Source organism: Symphalangus syndactylus, chromosome 18 (assembly GCF_028878055.3).
Source record: "Symphalangus syndactylus isolate Jambi chromosome 18, NHGRI_mSymSyn1-v2.1_pri, whole genome shotgun sequence".
NCBI classification, from domain to species: Eukaryota; Metazoa; Chordata; class Mammalia; order Primates; family Hylobatidae; genus Symphalangus; species Symphalangus syndactylus.
The window spans coordinates 79,823,898-79,840,099 of NC_072440.2; positions in this window are offsets into that span (position 1 = coordinate 79,823,898).

Consider the following 16,202-nt stretch of genomic DNA (forward strand, 5'->3'; position numbering starts at 1 on the left):
ATCTCGAGGTCAAGAGATCAAGACCATCCTGGCTAACATGGTGAATCCCCGTCTCTACTAAAAATGCAAAAAAAAATTAGCCGGGCATGATGGCAGGCACCTGTAGTCCCAGCTACTCAGGAGGCTGGGCCAGGAGAATGGCGTGAACTTGGGAGGTAGAGCTTGCAGTGAGCCCCGATCGCATCACTGCACTCTAGCCTGGGCAAGAGAGCAAGACTCCGTCTCAAAAAAAAAAAAAAAAAAAAAAAAAGCTGGGCACGGTGGCTCACGCTTGTAATCCCAGCACTTTGGGAGGCCGAGGCGGGCGGATCACGAGGTCAGGAGATCGAGACCACGGTGAAACCCCGTCTCTACTAAAAATACAAAAAATTAGCCAGGCGTGGTGGCAGGCGCCTGTAGTCCCAGCTAGTCGGAGAGGCTGAGGCAGGAGAATGGCGTGAACCCGGGAGGCGGAGCTTGCAGTGAGCCGAGATTGCGTCACTGCACTCCAGCCTGGGCGACAGAGCGAGACTCCGTCTCAAAAAAAAAAAAAAAAAAATCTCAAGGGTAAAAACCGTCCCTGGTTGAGAATCATTGTGATCACATTTTTAAAGAACTAAAGTGTATTTAATTTTAGAGATACTACTACTATGCCAACCTTGCCTATTTCTTACGTGATGAATTTGTCTTATATGTCATTGAACATTTGAACTTGAGAAATATAAACCACAATGGAATCTGATTCTCAGATAAGATAATTGGGATTTTAAGTCGAGTGGCATTTCCAAATAACTTAAGAATTGCAGAATAAATACAGTTGTGTATTTTTAGGTTATGGTGGTTTTTCTTAAATCATACATGGTTGATAAAAATATGACATCTAAGCTCTTGGCCGAGCGTGGTGGCTCACGCTTGTAATCCTAGCACTTTGGGAGGCCGAGGCAGGCAGATCACTTGAGGTCAGGAGTTCGAGACCAGCCTAGCCAACATGGTGAAACCCTGTCTTGACTAAAAATACAAAAATTAGCCGGGCATGGTGGTACACAGCTATAATCCCAGCTACTCGGGAGGCTGAGGTACGAGAATCGCTTGAACTCGGGAGGTGGAGGTTGCAGTGAGCCGAGATCACGCCATTGCACTCCAGTATGGGAGACAAGAGTGAGACTCCGTCTCAAAAAAAAAAAAAAAAAAAAGAAATCTAAGCTCTTAGGATTTCTGTTGAGTTAACCAGATGGTATGCTTGTATCTACCCACAAAATCTTTCCATTCTTTTCAAATAAAAAGCTATTTTTCACTTTCCACTTTAAGGTCATATGCTTTTAGATTCTTTCAAAATAAAAAGATCCAGCCTACATTAGACACTAAACTATTACAAGTCCCGAGACTTGTGATAAATCTAAGGAAAATGTCACGTACCTTAATTTCTTTACCCTCACCTAACCTAGGCTTCCAACCTACCATTTGTTGGAAGTTACCCGTATAGTAACAGCAAACACACATATACTCCTTATTATGTGCCAGGCAGCATTGTAAGCTCTTTTACATATATTTACAAATTTTAAATGTTTTATTTTGGCTTAGTTTCAGACAGAAAAGTTGCAAGAATAGTACAAAGAGCTCTTGGATACTTTTCACCCAGATTCACCAATTGTTACCATTTTACTACATTTGCTACCCCCTCCCACATCTCCTGTCGCTCACTCCCATGTACTCTGTCTATATATCCATCCATCCATCTCACTGTGGTCTTGTTCTTTACTCAATAGGATATATTTATTTGACTTCATTTTTTATTTTGATGTTCAAATGGTCCCAGATTTGGCCAATGAGGGGCTCTTCAAACAGGCTTCTGTGACCTATGCCATGGCACAAAGCAATGTTCCAGGCTCATCTTGCATTTTTTCTGCTCCAGTCTTAGAACTAAGCATTTCTTCAAGGAGTCTCGGTTTTTTGTCAAAGGAATACTGAGCTAGAGCCAGTCTAAATCATGGTTATTTTTAAGGGAGAAGGGATTTAGAAGCCAAGATCTGGATGTTACGTGTTCTCATTGCTACTGGGCCTTATGAGGGGACAGAACTGAGAAATAAATGTACTTGTACATTTTAACACCTATATACATAGGTGCAGACACACATGCATGCGTATACATACATTAACATTTAGTCTTCATTACAACCCTATGAAGTAATTACTTTTTTTTTTTTTTGTGAGACGGAGTCTCGCTCTGTTGCCCAAGCTGGAGTGCAGTGGCATGATCTCAGCTCACAACACCCTCTGCCTCCCGGGTTCAAGCGATTCTCCTGCCTCAGCCTCCTGAGTAGCTGGGACTACAGGCATGCACCACCATGCCTGGCTAATTTTTGTATTTTGTATTTATTTATTTGACACAGAGTTTTGCTCTTGTTGCCCAGGCTGGAGTGCAATGGCGTGATCTCGGCTCACTGCAACCTCCGCCTCCCAGGTTCAAGTGATTCTCCTCCCTCAGCCTCCCGAGTTGCTGGGATTACAGGTGTGTGCCACCACGCCCAGCTAATTTTTTGTATTTTTAGTAGGGACGGGGTTTCACCATGTTAGCCAGGCTGGTCTCGAACTCCTGACCTCAGATGATCCACCCGCCTCAGCCTCCCAAAGTGTAATTTTTGTATTTTTAGTAGAGACGAGGTTTCACTATGTTGGCCAGGCTGATCTTGAACTCCTGACTTCATGATCCACCCGCCTCAGCCTCCCAAAGTGCTGGGATTACAGGTGTGAGCCACCGCATCCGGCCTCAAGTAAATACTTTTATTGTTCTCATGTTCTCAGTTTTGAGGCTCAGAAGAAGTTAATTTCTGACTGAAATTAAGCTAAAATAAACATTTAAAAAATTTAAATATACGTAAAAGAGCTTACAATGCTGCCTGGCAAATAACTTGGCAAAGGTCTCCTGGTTAAGTGGTAAGGCTGAGATTGGAAGATAGGCAGTCTAGCTCCAGGCTCCCCTCTTAGCATTAATATTTGAAGATAAAAGGGTTGAGAAGGAAGTTTATCCTACATGACCTAAGAATCCTACCGAGTTCTTTAGCTTAATGTCTTATTCCGTGGTCTACCTGGAGAGAAGAAGGGGCTGAGGGTATACTGCTGGCCTGGATATAAAATCCAAGTAACAGACTTCACACAGAATTGCTTTTCCCTTTGGAAGACTAAAGGTTTGCAACTGCACCAGACTTCTTGTGCCTGGCTCTATTCCCTAAGGATGAATTTAGTCCTATGAGGATTTTCAGTCTATTTTCAGGAAATAGGCTTCTAGTGGGTCTGCCCTGCAATCCACTGTATGTGCTCATTGTTCACCTCAGGCTAAGCTGAGGCTCCACCTCCTGCTGCTTATTCAAATTTCAACCTACTCATGCAAAGCAAGGGAATTGGTATATTATTTTAAGTGGAAGATAAACAGGATCGTGGATTTTTAGATAAGGCCAAAGAAAATTTATTACTTTAAAGTTAATTAAGAAATACTTCACAGTAAAATATTGGGAAGTTTTTAATACCATCTGTATGGAAAACAGTTGTCTTGCTCAAGACTACATTGCTCTGATACCAGTGTGAATTTATCTTTGGAAGGTTTTGTAATAGCAGAAAGAAGTAGCTGAACACAAATGAGACATAATTTTTTGTATTTTTAGTACAGATGGGGTTTCACCATGTTGGCCAGGCTGGTCTCAAACTCCTGACCTCAAGTGATTCGCCTGCCTCAGCCTCCCAAAGTGCTGAGATTACAGGTATGATCCACTGCATCTGGCCTGAAACATATATTCATATATTCTCTTTTTCCTTTCTTTCTTTTGTTTTTTTGAGACGGAGTTTCGATTTTGTTGCCCAGGCTGGAGTGCAATGGCATGATCTTGGCTCACCACAACCTCTGCCTCCTGGGTTCAAGCAATTCTCCTGCCTCAGCCTCCCAAGTAGCTGGAATTACAAGCATGTGCCATGACACCTGGCTAAGTTTTTTGTATTTTTAGTAGAGACAGGGTTTCACCATGTTGGCCAGGCTGGTCTCGAACTCCTGACCTCAGGTGAGACTCCTGACCTCAGGCCTCTCAAAGTGCTGGGATTACAGGTGTGAGCCACTGCACATGGCCTAAGACATATATTCTTAACTTTGGGAATGGTATCATGAAAATGAAAAAATTCATGTGGCCGGGCATGGTGGCTCTTGCCTATAATCTCAGTACTTTGTTTTTTGTTTTGTTTTGTTTTGTTTTGTTTTGTTTTGTTTTGAGACAGAGACTTGCTGTCACCCAGGCTGGAGTGCAGTGATGAGATCTCAGCTCACTGCAGGCTCCGCCCCCTGGGGTTCACGCCATTCTCTTGCCTCAGCCTCCCAAGTAGCTGGGACTACAGGAGCCTGCCACCTTGCCTGGCTAATTTTTTTGTATTTTTAGTAGAGAGGGGGTTTCACTGTGTTAGCCAGGATGGTCTCAATCTCCTGACCTCGTGATCCGCCCACCTCGGCCTCCCAAAGTGCTGGGTACAGGCGTGAGCCACTGCGCCCAGCCAATCCCAGTACTTTGGAAGGCTGACGTAGGAGGATCATTTGAGCCCAGGAGTTAGAGACCAGCCTGAGCAACATAGTGAGATCCTGTCTCTGCAAAAAAACTAAAAATAAAAAAAATTAGCTGGGCATGGTGGTATGAGTCTGTAGTCCCAGCTACGTAGGAGGCTGAGGTGGGATGACTGCTTGAGCCCACAGTGAGGTGAGCTATGATCATGCTGTCCTGCTGGACCCCTATTGACTCCAGTAGGGATGGCACAAGGTTCAAAAAAGAGCACAAGGCTGAAAAAGAGACCTAGAGCCAGCAAAGGAGACATAGGGTTTAACCAGGGGGAACTTTCATACAGGGACAGTGCAGCAGCAGTGGGCTTGACAGGAGAATTGCCACTGCTTGTAAAAAGCATGCAGTTTATATAGCACCTTTGCTTAGCACTCTCCACCCCAGCAACCTCCACATAGCAACCCTAATTTCTTAGGTTGTTATTGCTGCCAGGCGCATCTGCCATACAGGGTCATTCTCAGGGTATGCTTCAATTAAGCTGTTGCTGTCAGGTGTGTCAGGTGTGTATACATGCCCCTGTGCTCCAGCTTGGGCAACAGAATGAGACCCAGTCTCGAAAAAACATTTTTAAAATAATAATTAAAAAAAGATGCTCCAATTCATTGGTAATTGGGGACATTAAAACCACAATGAGATACCATTAGATTGGCAAAAGTTAAGAATTCTGAGAATGCCAAGCATTGTCATTGGATTGGTGAAGCAAAAGGAACTTTCTAGTAAGAGGGATGTTGGTGTATTCACTTTGGAGAGCAATTTGGCAACTTATATTGACTTGCATGCCTAGGACCCAGCAATTCTACTCCTTGGTAAATTTTCTTTTTTTTTTTTGTGAAGGGGAGACAGAGTCTCACTCTGTCGCCCAGGCTGGGCGATGGAGTGCAGTGGTGTGATCTCGGCTCACTGCACCCTCCGCCTCCCCCGTTCAAGTGATTCTCCTGCCTCAGCCTCCCAAGTAGCTGGGACTACAGGTGTGTGCCACCACACCCGGCTAATGTTTGTATTTTTAGTAGAGATGAGGTTTCACAAGGTTGCCCAGGCTGGTCTCAAACTCCTGGCCTCAAGGGATCCATCCACCTTGGCCTCCCAAAGTGCTGGGATTACAGGTGTGAGCCACCACGCCTGGCTAATTTTATAGATTTTTATGTTATTTTTAATGGCTAGGGTAATATAATTTTGACTATCCATGTTATCTCACTTTAAAATGAGCTCTATTTTTCTCTTAAACAGGTTTCTGAAAATCAACATGCACTAAAGTGTACTTATAATAAGATTGTACCAAAGTCACTCATCTAAAAATGTCCATATTTTAAGACTATGCCCAGGGAAAAAAGGATAGAAAGTGTATTAGTGACAAAGTGAATCCAGGGAAACAGAATCTATAGAATGTATAAACAAAGAAAGAGATTTATTATACAGAATTGGCTTACTTGAATATAGAGGCTGACAAGTCCCAAGATCTTCAGTGTGAATCTGAAGACCAACAGGCCCAAAATCCAGGAAGAGCTAATGTTTCAGTTTAGTCTGAAGGTTGGAAAAAAATCAGCTCAAAGGCAGTCAGGCAGGAGGCATTCTGTCTTACTCGTGGAGGTAAATTAGCTTTTTATTTGTCCTATTTACACCTTCAACTGATTAGATTAGGGCCACTCACATTAGGGAGGCCAATCTACTCTGTCTACCAATTTGAATTTTTGGTTTGTTTGTTTGTTCTTTTTTTTTTTTTGAGACGGAGTCTCGCTCTTTCACCCAGGCTGGAGTGCAATGGCGCGATCTCGGCTCACTGCAGGCTCCGCCCCCCGGGGTTCACGCCATTCTCCTGCCTCAGCCTCCCGAGTAGCTGGGACTACAGGCGCCTGCCACCTCGCCCGGCTAATTTTTTGTATTTTTAGTAGAGACGGGGTTTCACCGTGTTAGCCAGGATGGTCTCGATCTCCTGACCTCGTGATCCGCCCGCCTCGGCCTCCCAAAGTGCTGGGATTACAGGCGTGAGCCACCGCGCCCAGCCTGTTTGTTTGTTTTGAGACGGAGTCTCGCTCTGTTGCCCAGGCTGGAGTGCAGTGGTGCGATCTCTGCTCACTGCAAGCTCCGCCTCCTGGGTTCACGCCATTCTCCTGCCCCAGCCTCAAGAGTAGCTGGGACTACAGGTGCCTGCTACCACGCCCGGCTAATTTTTTTTGTATTTTTTAGTAGAGACGGGGTTTCTCCATGTTAGTCAGGATGGTCTCGATCTCCTGACCTCGTGATCCACCCGCCTCGGCCTCCCAAAGTGCCAGGACTACAAGCGTGAGCCACTGTGCCCGGCCACCAATTTGAATGTTAATCTCATCCAACAGTACTCTCACAGACATATCTAGAATAATGTTTGACCATATATATGGGCAATCCGTGGCCCAGTTAAGTTTACACATAAAATTAACTATCACAAGGCCAGGCGCGGTGGCTCACGCCTATAATCCCAGTACTTTGGGAGGCCGAGGCGGGCGGATCACGAGGTCAGGAGATTAAGACCATCCTGGCTAACACAGTGAAACCCCGTCTCCACTATAAATACAAAAAATTAGCCGGGCGTGGTGGCGGGCGCTTATAGTCTCAGCTACTTGGGAGGCTGAGGCAGGAGAATGACATGAACCCGGGAGGCGGAGCTTGCAGTGAGCTGAGATCATGCCACTGCACTGGGCGACAGAGGGAGACTCCGTCTCAAAAAAACAAACAAACAAACAAAAAAATTAACTATCACGGAAAGGAAATATATCAAAATGCTATCATACACTTTATTAGATAATAATAACTTCCTTTGGATTTGGCTCTATATTTTATTTCAAATACCATATTGTACTTCCTTAAATCATTATTGCTTTTTTCATGCTTTTAGTTTTATATGTTCAATCACTTTTAGCTTTTGTCAAATTCATTTATGAATAAAACATATTCTCTTGAAAACCTAAACAAAGAATTGACATTTTGCTAAAATAATTTTCATAAGGCCAAATTCCTAAAAATATTTTTGGCCATATGAGGTAGCTCATTCCTGTAATCCTAGCACTTTGGGAGGCTATTTAGTCACTATTTCAAATTCTTTATTGTTGAAACATTTATATATCCTCTTAATTTTCTCACTGATGATTGCAAATCTTCGTTTAAAGCATGAGTTTTAAATGAACACGATTGCTTTTTGGATGAAAAACGCTTTTAACACTTCCAACACCACAATTTTTGATAACTGCTAGCATTTAACATTCACTTCACCACTTGCAATGTCATGTTTTTCTTTTTTTTTTTTTTTTTTTTTTTTTTTTGAGACGGAGTTTCACTCTTGTTGCCCAGGCTGGAGTGCAATAGCACGAGCTCAGCTCACTGCAACCTCCGCTTCCCGGGTTCAAGCGATTCTCCTGCTTCAGCTTCCCAAGTAGCTGGGATTACAGGCATGCGCCACCACGCCTGGCTAATTTTGTATTTTTTTTTTTTTTTTTTTTTGAGATGGAGTCTTGCTCTGTCGCCCAGGTTGGAGTGCAGTGGCACGATCTCAGCTCACTGCAAACTCCGCCTCCCGGGTTCACGCCATTCTCCTGCCTCAGCCTCCCGAGTAGTTGGGACTACAGGCGCCCGCCACTGCGCCCGGCTAATTTTTTTTTGTATTTTTAGTAGAGACAGGGTTTCACTGTGTTAGCCAGGATGGTCTCGATCTCCTGACCTCGTGATCCAGCCACCTCGGCCTCCCAAAGTGCTGGGATTACAGGTGTGAGCCACCACGCCCAGCGCTAATTTTGTATTTTTAGTAGAGATGGGGTTTCTCCATGTTGGTCAGGCTGGTCTCAGACTCCCGACCTCAGGTGATCTGCCCGTCTCTGCCTCCCAAAGTGCTAGGATTACAGGCGTGAGCCACTGCACCCAGCCGCAATGTCATGTTTTTCATTTCAGAGATGAAAATCATGTTTTATTTGTATTAATTCTTGCACACTATCAAAAGAGATTTCAGGATGTTTCAAGACATGATCCAAGCTATGGTTCATTATCATGTTCTTCCATAGTATAAAAATATGAACATTTACAACATTTAAAATAATGCTAAACTTATCAACACTTTGCTGACACTTCATTCTGTGTGTTTCCAACTTATATCCTGTTTTTGAGACATGGTCTTACTACGTCACCCAAGCTGGAATGCAGTGGTGCAATCTTGGCTCCCTGCAACCACCTCCGTCTCCCAGGTTCAAGCGATTCTCCTGCCTCAGCCTCCTGAGTAGCTGGCATTACAGGCATGTGCCACCACGCCCAGCTAATTTCTGTATTTTTTGTAGGGACGGGGTTTCACTATGTTGGCCAGGCTGGTCTTGACCTCAAGTGATCTGCCAGCCTCGGCCTCCCAAAGTGCTGGGATTACAGGTGTGAGCCACTGCATCTGACCTCCAACTTACAACTTTTAATTCAAGTGCAATATCCATTCAGAAAGGTGTACATGTTATAAGTCTACAGCTTGATAAATTTTTCAGACTAACACCCATGTAATTAGCACTCAGATTAAGAAATAGAACATGCTAACATCCTAGAAGCCCAAATCTCTGTACACTCCTTCAGTTACTTCCTTCCCACTCAAGGGTAACTAACATCCTGTTTTTGTACTTTACATTAATAGAATCATAAAGTATATTCTTTTGTATCTGTCTTGTGTTCAATATTATGTTTTTGAGATTCATCCATATTCTTTTTTCTTTTTTGAGATAGGGTCTCACTATGTGGCCCAGGTTGTAGTGCAGTGGTGTGATCACAGCTCACTGCAGCCTCGACCTCCTGGCTCAGGTGATCCTCCCACCTCAGCCTCCCGAGTAGTTGGGACCACAGGTGCATGCACCACCATGCCTGGCTAACTTTTTTGTATGTGTAGAGACGGGGTTTCGCCATGTTGCCCAGGCTGGTCTCAAACTCCTGGGCTAAGCAATCTGCCCACCTTGGCCTTCCCAAGTGCTGGGATTACACAGGCGTGAGCCACCATGCCAGGGCGAGCGAGATCCATTCATATTCCTATGTGCAGCTATACATCTTTCACATATTGTATTATGTGAATACACCATAATTTGTCTATGTTGGTTTCCAGTTTGGGGTATGAATGGTTGTAATTATGAATGGTGCTACTATGAATACTCACTGCTGTCAGTACAGTAGCCATTAGCCACATGTGGCTCTTTAAGTAAAATTAAATTGAAAATCAGTTCCTCAGTTGGATTAGCCACATTTCAAGTGCTCATGAGACTAGTGGCTTTACGAACAGCATACAATATAGAATATTTCCATTAATGCAGAAAGTTCCATTACACAGCACTGTATACATGACTTGATAAACATGAGTTGCCAGGTTATAGGGTATATATATACTCAGCATTGGTAGAAAATAGTGTCAAATAGTTTTGGGGTGTTCATTTTCAAATATTTGTTATAAATTCCTCAATTTTAAAATATGAAAACGCTTTACTTTTTTTTTTTTTTTGAGATGGAGTCTTGCTCTGTGGCCAGGCTGGAGTGCAGTGGCACGATCTTGGCTCACTGCAATCTCTGCCTCTCGGATTCAAGCAGTTCTCTGCCTCAGCCTCCTGAGTAGCTGGGACTACAGGTGCACACCACCACGCCTGGTTAATTTTTTGTATTTTAGTAGAGACGGGGTTTCGCCATGTTGGCCAGGATGGTCTCAATCTCCTGACCTCATGATGGGTGCACCTTGGCCTCCCAAAGTGCTGGGATTACAGGCGTGAACCACTGTGCCCAGACACTTTACTTACTTTTTACCTAAGAATTACAATGCAATAACAGTAAAAACCAAATAAAAACTAGACTAGGCTGGGCCGGGTGTGGTGGCTCATGCCTGTAATCCCAGCACTTTGGGAGGCCAAGGTGGGCGGATCACGAGGTCAGAAGATCGAGACCATCCTGGCTAACACGGTGAAACCCCGTCTCTACTAAAAATACAAAAAATTAGCCGAGCGTGGTGGTGGGCGCCTATAGTCCCAGCTACTCGGGAGGCTGAGGCAGGAGAATGGCGTGAACCCGGGAGGCGGAGCTTGCAGTGAGCCGAGATGGCGCCACTGCACTCCAGCCTGGGCAACACAGCGAGACTCTGCTTCAGAAAAAAAACAAAACAAAACAAAACTAAAACAAAAAAAAAACTAGACTAGGCCGGGTGTGGTGGCTCATGCCTGTAATCCCAGCACTTTGGGAGGTCGAGGCGGGCGGATTACGAGGTCAAGAGACAGAGACCACCTGGCCAATATGGTGAAACCCCATCTCTACTAAAAATACAAAAATTAGCAGGGCATGGTGGCACAAGCCTGTAGTCCCAACTACTCGGGAGGCTGAGGCAGGAGAATCGCTTGAACCCGGGAGGCGGAGGTTGCAGTGAGCCGAGATCACGTCACTGCACTCCAGCCTGGGCGACAGAGCAAGACTCCGTCTCGGGGGGAAAAAAAAAAAAAAACAAAACTAGACTAAAAGTACTTAAAAGCAGTAGCAACTGTTAGAGCAAGGAATGCTTCATAGGTAATACATAATGCAGCTACATTATTTACCAAGATGCAGGCCAAGCTAGCAGATGTTACAAATGCTTCTTAGGTGTCATTACAACAAAGAGGTTATCAATAGTTGTCACAAAAGACAAATTAATCCATATTAGAATTTACACAATTTATTTAGTGTTGTACTTACAATAATACTATTTACCATTGACACAGATGCATTTCAATATTTTAACAATTGAGACAGTCATGCTGGTCTCTATCAGTGAAGTATCATATCTGCTTATAATCCCAACCAATACTGGATATTATTAATCTTTTAAAGTTTTGGGAATCCAAGAGGCCAATGTTGTTAATTCACATTTAATCATGAATGAATTTGTGCATCTTTACATATATTAGTTGGTCTTTTTACTCTCCCATCGAATTGCTGATTTATATCCCTAGCCCATTTTACTGATTTATAAATATTAATATTACATACATGATATGATTGTCCATGTATTTCCTTTGCCCATTTAAATTTACTGATAAACGTTTTTATTAAGAAAATTAGTCCTTTGTCTACATAAGTCCTACAAATATTTTCCCCCAATTTTAGTTCATCTTTTTCCTGTAGAATCATTTTAAATGACAGGTCTTCAAGTGTCTTGATCACTTTTCCTTTGGCTTCTGTGCTTTACACTTATTGTTTTTTTGGTCTTTTTTTTTTTTCCTTTTTGTGGAGAACGGGGTCTCACTATATTGCCCAGGTAGGTCTCGAACACCTGCGCTCAAGCTATCCTCCCGCCTCTTGCCTCCCTGAGAGCTGGGATTACAGGCGTGAGCCACCTCGCCTGGCCATGGCTTCTGTGTTTTATGTAATGCTTTGAAAGCCCCATCTTCTCAAAGATCATATGAAAAGCTTATTCCAGTTTTTAAAATATTTGATACATGGGTAATGTACTTTGGTATAAGGAGTGAGCCACCACGCCCGGCCATAATTTTTTGTATTTTTAGTAGAGACGGGGTTTCACCATGTTAACCAGGATGGTCTCGATCTCCTGACCTCATGATCCGCCCACCTCGGCCTCCCAAAGTGCTAGGATTACAGGTGTGAGCCACTGCGCCCAGCCCAGCTTTACATTTTTCAGACTGGTCTACCATGTCTTGTTCAGACATTGCCGTTTACCTACCTGGCATCCATTCTTCCTAACAGATCCCTGACTTCACTCAGGGCTGGAATGTCCCAGCTTAAAATACTTTCCCCAACTCTCTTACAGCAAGGGGTGGCTATGTGATTCAGGTCTGTCCCATGAGACATGGATGAAAGCCACTGAGTGGGGCTTCCAGAGATTTTAAATAAGGACACCTTTGACTGACATGCTCCATTTGGTCTCTTAAGCTTCATCTTCTTCCTGCTTGAAATGTAGATGTAATACTTAGAGGTGAAATAACTTTTCTGAGACAATGAGGATGAAAGCCACTCACCAAAGATGGCAGAATAGAGCGATAAATGGACCTTGAGTTCTTAATAACACTGTTAAACTGCCATATCAGTTATGGATTCTGTAACCTTGGATTTATTACGTGAAAAAATAAACTCAATGAAGCTAGTAATCATAGGAATTTTTGTTTCTTGCAACCAAATATGTTCCCATCTGATACAGTATCCCCACTTATTTAATATTCCATCTTTTTATACCAATTTGACATGCTACCTTCATCACCTTCCCATGTATAATTAATTGGGTATAATTCTGGAAACCCTCCTGTTTCATTGACCTAAATGACTTAAATTTTTAATAGCTAATATACTAACAGCCAATGTTTGTTGAATGCCAAAACTATTCTATGTTTTTTACATTAATTATCTAGTTCATTTAACCCTCACAACAGCCCTTGGAGCCTTATTTTTGTATCTTTTATTTTTTTTTGAGACGAAGTTTTGCTCTTGTTGCCCAGGCTGGAGTGCAATGGTGACATCTCAGCTCACCACAATCTCCACCTCCCAGGTTCAAGCAATTCTCCTGTCTCAGCCTCCAGAGTAGCTGGGATTAAACAGGCATGTGCCACCATGCCCAGCTAATTTTGTATTTTTAGTAGAGACGGGGATTCTCCATGTTGGTCAGGCTGGTCTCGATCTCCCAACCTCAGATGATCTGCCCGCCTCTGCCTCCCAAAGAGCTGGGATTACAGGCGTGAGCCACCGCGCCTGGCCAAGGAATTCTAAAGCTGTTTTAAAAGACTGTATTTCAGTATGCATCCCTAAACACTATAACTTAATTTTGCCTGTGTTTGAACTTAATGAAGTAGTACAGTACAAATTCTTTGTCTCTTTCACTCAACATAATACTTGTGAAATTCTTCATGTTTTTGTATGTGGCTTTAGTTCATTTATTTTCATTGATGCATAAGATTCCATTGTATAGCCGGGCGCGGTGGCTCACGCTTGTAATCCCAGCACTTTGGGAGGCCGAGGCGGGCGGATCACGACGTCAGGAGATCGAGACCACGGTGAAACCCCGTCTCTACTAAAAAAATACAAAAAATTAGCCGGGCGTGGTGGCGGGCGCCTGTAGTCCCAGCTACTCGGAGAGGCTGAGGCAGGAGAATGGCGTGAACCCGGGAGGCGGAGCTTGCAGTGAGCCGAGATCGCGCCACTGCACTCCAGCCTGGGCGAAAGAGCAAGACTCCGTCTCAAAAAAAAAAAAAAAAAAAAAAAAAAAAAAAAAAAAAAAAAAAAAAAAAAGATTCCATTGTATAATTATACCAACTTATTTGTCTATTCTGTGTTGATGGACATGTTTCCATTTTTGGCTATTTGAATAATGTTAACTGTGCACATTCTTGTACATATGTCTCTTATGGTACATGTACATGCATTTCTGTTGAATATATGTCAAGAGTATAATTGCATATCTTGGCCTTTAGTATTAAAAGCATGTTTCTGGCTGGGCGCAGTGGCTCATGCCTGTAATCCCAGCACTTTGGGAGGCCAAGGCGGGCAGATCACCTGAGGTTAGCAGTTCGAAACCAACATGGTGAAATCCCATCTCTACTAAAAACACAAAAATCAGCCAAGCGTGGCAGTGGGTGCCTGTAATCCCAGCTACTCGGGAGGCTGAGGCAGGAGAATCGCTTGAACCCAAGAGGCAGAGGTTGCAGTGTGCCAAGATCGCACCACTGCACTCCAGCCTGGCGACAGAGCAAGACTTTGTCTAAAAAAATAAAATAAAATAAAGCACATTTCTGATACCGTATTTCTACTCAAAAGCTCTGACAGGCTGGGCACAGTGTCTCATGCCTGTAATCCCAGCACTTTGGGAGGCTGAGGTAGGCAGATCACTTGAGGTTGGGAGTTCAAGACCAGCTTGGCCAACATGGAGAAACCCCGTCTTTACTAAAAACAAAAAAATTAGCCGGGTGTGGTGATGGGCACCTGTAATCCCAGCTACTTGGGAGGCTGAGGCAGGAGAATCACTTGAACCTGGGAGGCAGAGGTTGCAGTGAGCCGAGACTGCACCATTGCACTCCAGCCTGGGCGACACAGCGAGACTCCATCTCAACAAAAAAGCTCTGACAAAAAAAGAATGGCCTAGAATGTCAGGTATGGTGCTGACTTACCTGTTCAATTTCATTAACTACTAAACTTCAAACTGGTTTTCTTTTTATATTTTTAAATTTTTTTCCCCAAGCACATTCACAAACTGCGATTCTATCTGAAATAGTCTTCCCTACCTTCTTTGCCTAGTTAACTTTTATTTTTCCCTAAGATTTCAGCTTAAGCATCGTTGCTTCAAGGAAGGCTTCGTTTACATACTTGCTTACCATCACAGGCCTCTTTTTCTCATTTGTTGCAATAGTTTTACAATTTGTGAAATTAATTGGCTGAGTCCCCAGCAAAATAAGCTCATTAAAGTCAGGGTGTGTGTATATTGGGGGAGGGGGTCTTTTTTTTTTTGAGACAGAGTCTCGCTCTGTCACCCAGGCGGAAGTGCAGTGGTGCTATCTCGGCTCACTGCAAGCTCCGCCTCCCGGGTTCACACCATTCTCAGCCTCAGCCTCCCAAGTAGCTGGGACTACAGGCGCCTGCTACCACGCCTGGCTAATTTTTTGTATTTTTAGTAGAGACGGGGTTTCACCGTGTTAGCCAGGATGGTCTCGATCTCCTGACCTCATGATCTGCCTGCCTCGGACTCCCAAAGGGCTGGGATTGCAGGCATGAGCCACCGCGCCCGGCCTATAGGGGATCTTTTTTGCATATCATTGTATCCCTACACTCAGCACAGTACTAGGTTCATACAGGAAGTGGTTAATAAATATGTGATTAATATCTATTGTCCCTTCACATTCAGGGTGCCAAATTCAAATGCTGTTTCTTCTCAATGTTTTATTATTCAGGCCACCACTAGCACAATCCTTTGAAAATAATTTTTTTTTTTTTTTTTTGAGACAGAGTCTCGCTCTGTCGCCAGGCTGGAGTGCAGTGGCGCGATTTCGGCTCACTGCAACCTCCGCCTCCCAGGTTCACGCCATTCTCCTGCCTCAGCCTCCCCAGTAGCTGGGACTACAGGCGCTTGCCACCACGCCCGGCTAATTTTTGGTATTTTTAGTAGAGTCAGGGTTTCACCGTGTTAGCCAGGATGGTTTCGATCTCCTGACCTCGTGATCCGCCCACCTCGGCCTCCCAAAGTGCTGGGATTACAAGCGTGAGCCAACGCGCCCGGCCAAAAATAAATTTTTGTAAGGTAAAAGATTTTATTAAGTACCATTTGGTTAAAAAAGATTGAATGAGGAATTTAGTACCTAGGCCCATCATCATAAACATGAGTATTTTTACTGTTTTCCATGAAGAGACTATAATTATCATAAGAAGTAATTCTCCATAAGGATTACAAAACATGAGTTGTTTCATTATTAAATGGTGCTTACTATTTAAAAGATACTTTACATAGAGAACTAATTCCACCAAAGTGAGTAGGTATAGAGCAAAAATATTGAACTTAATAATTTATTCTTCAACAAGTGCTTATTATGCGAATAGCAGCCATCTGCTTTTACATTATCTTTTTCCCTTTATCACCAGATGAGAAATTTCTCCCCATTATCATTTTGTGTAATTTCACTTGTTCTTGTGTAAAAACTTCTGTTTGGT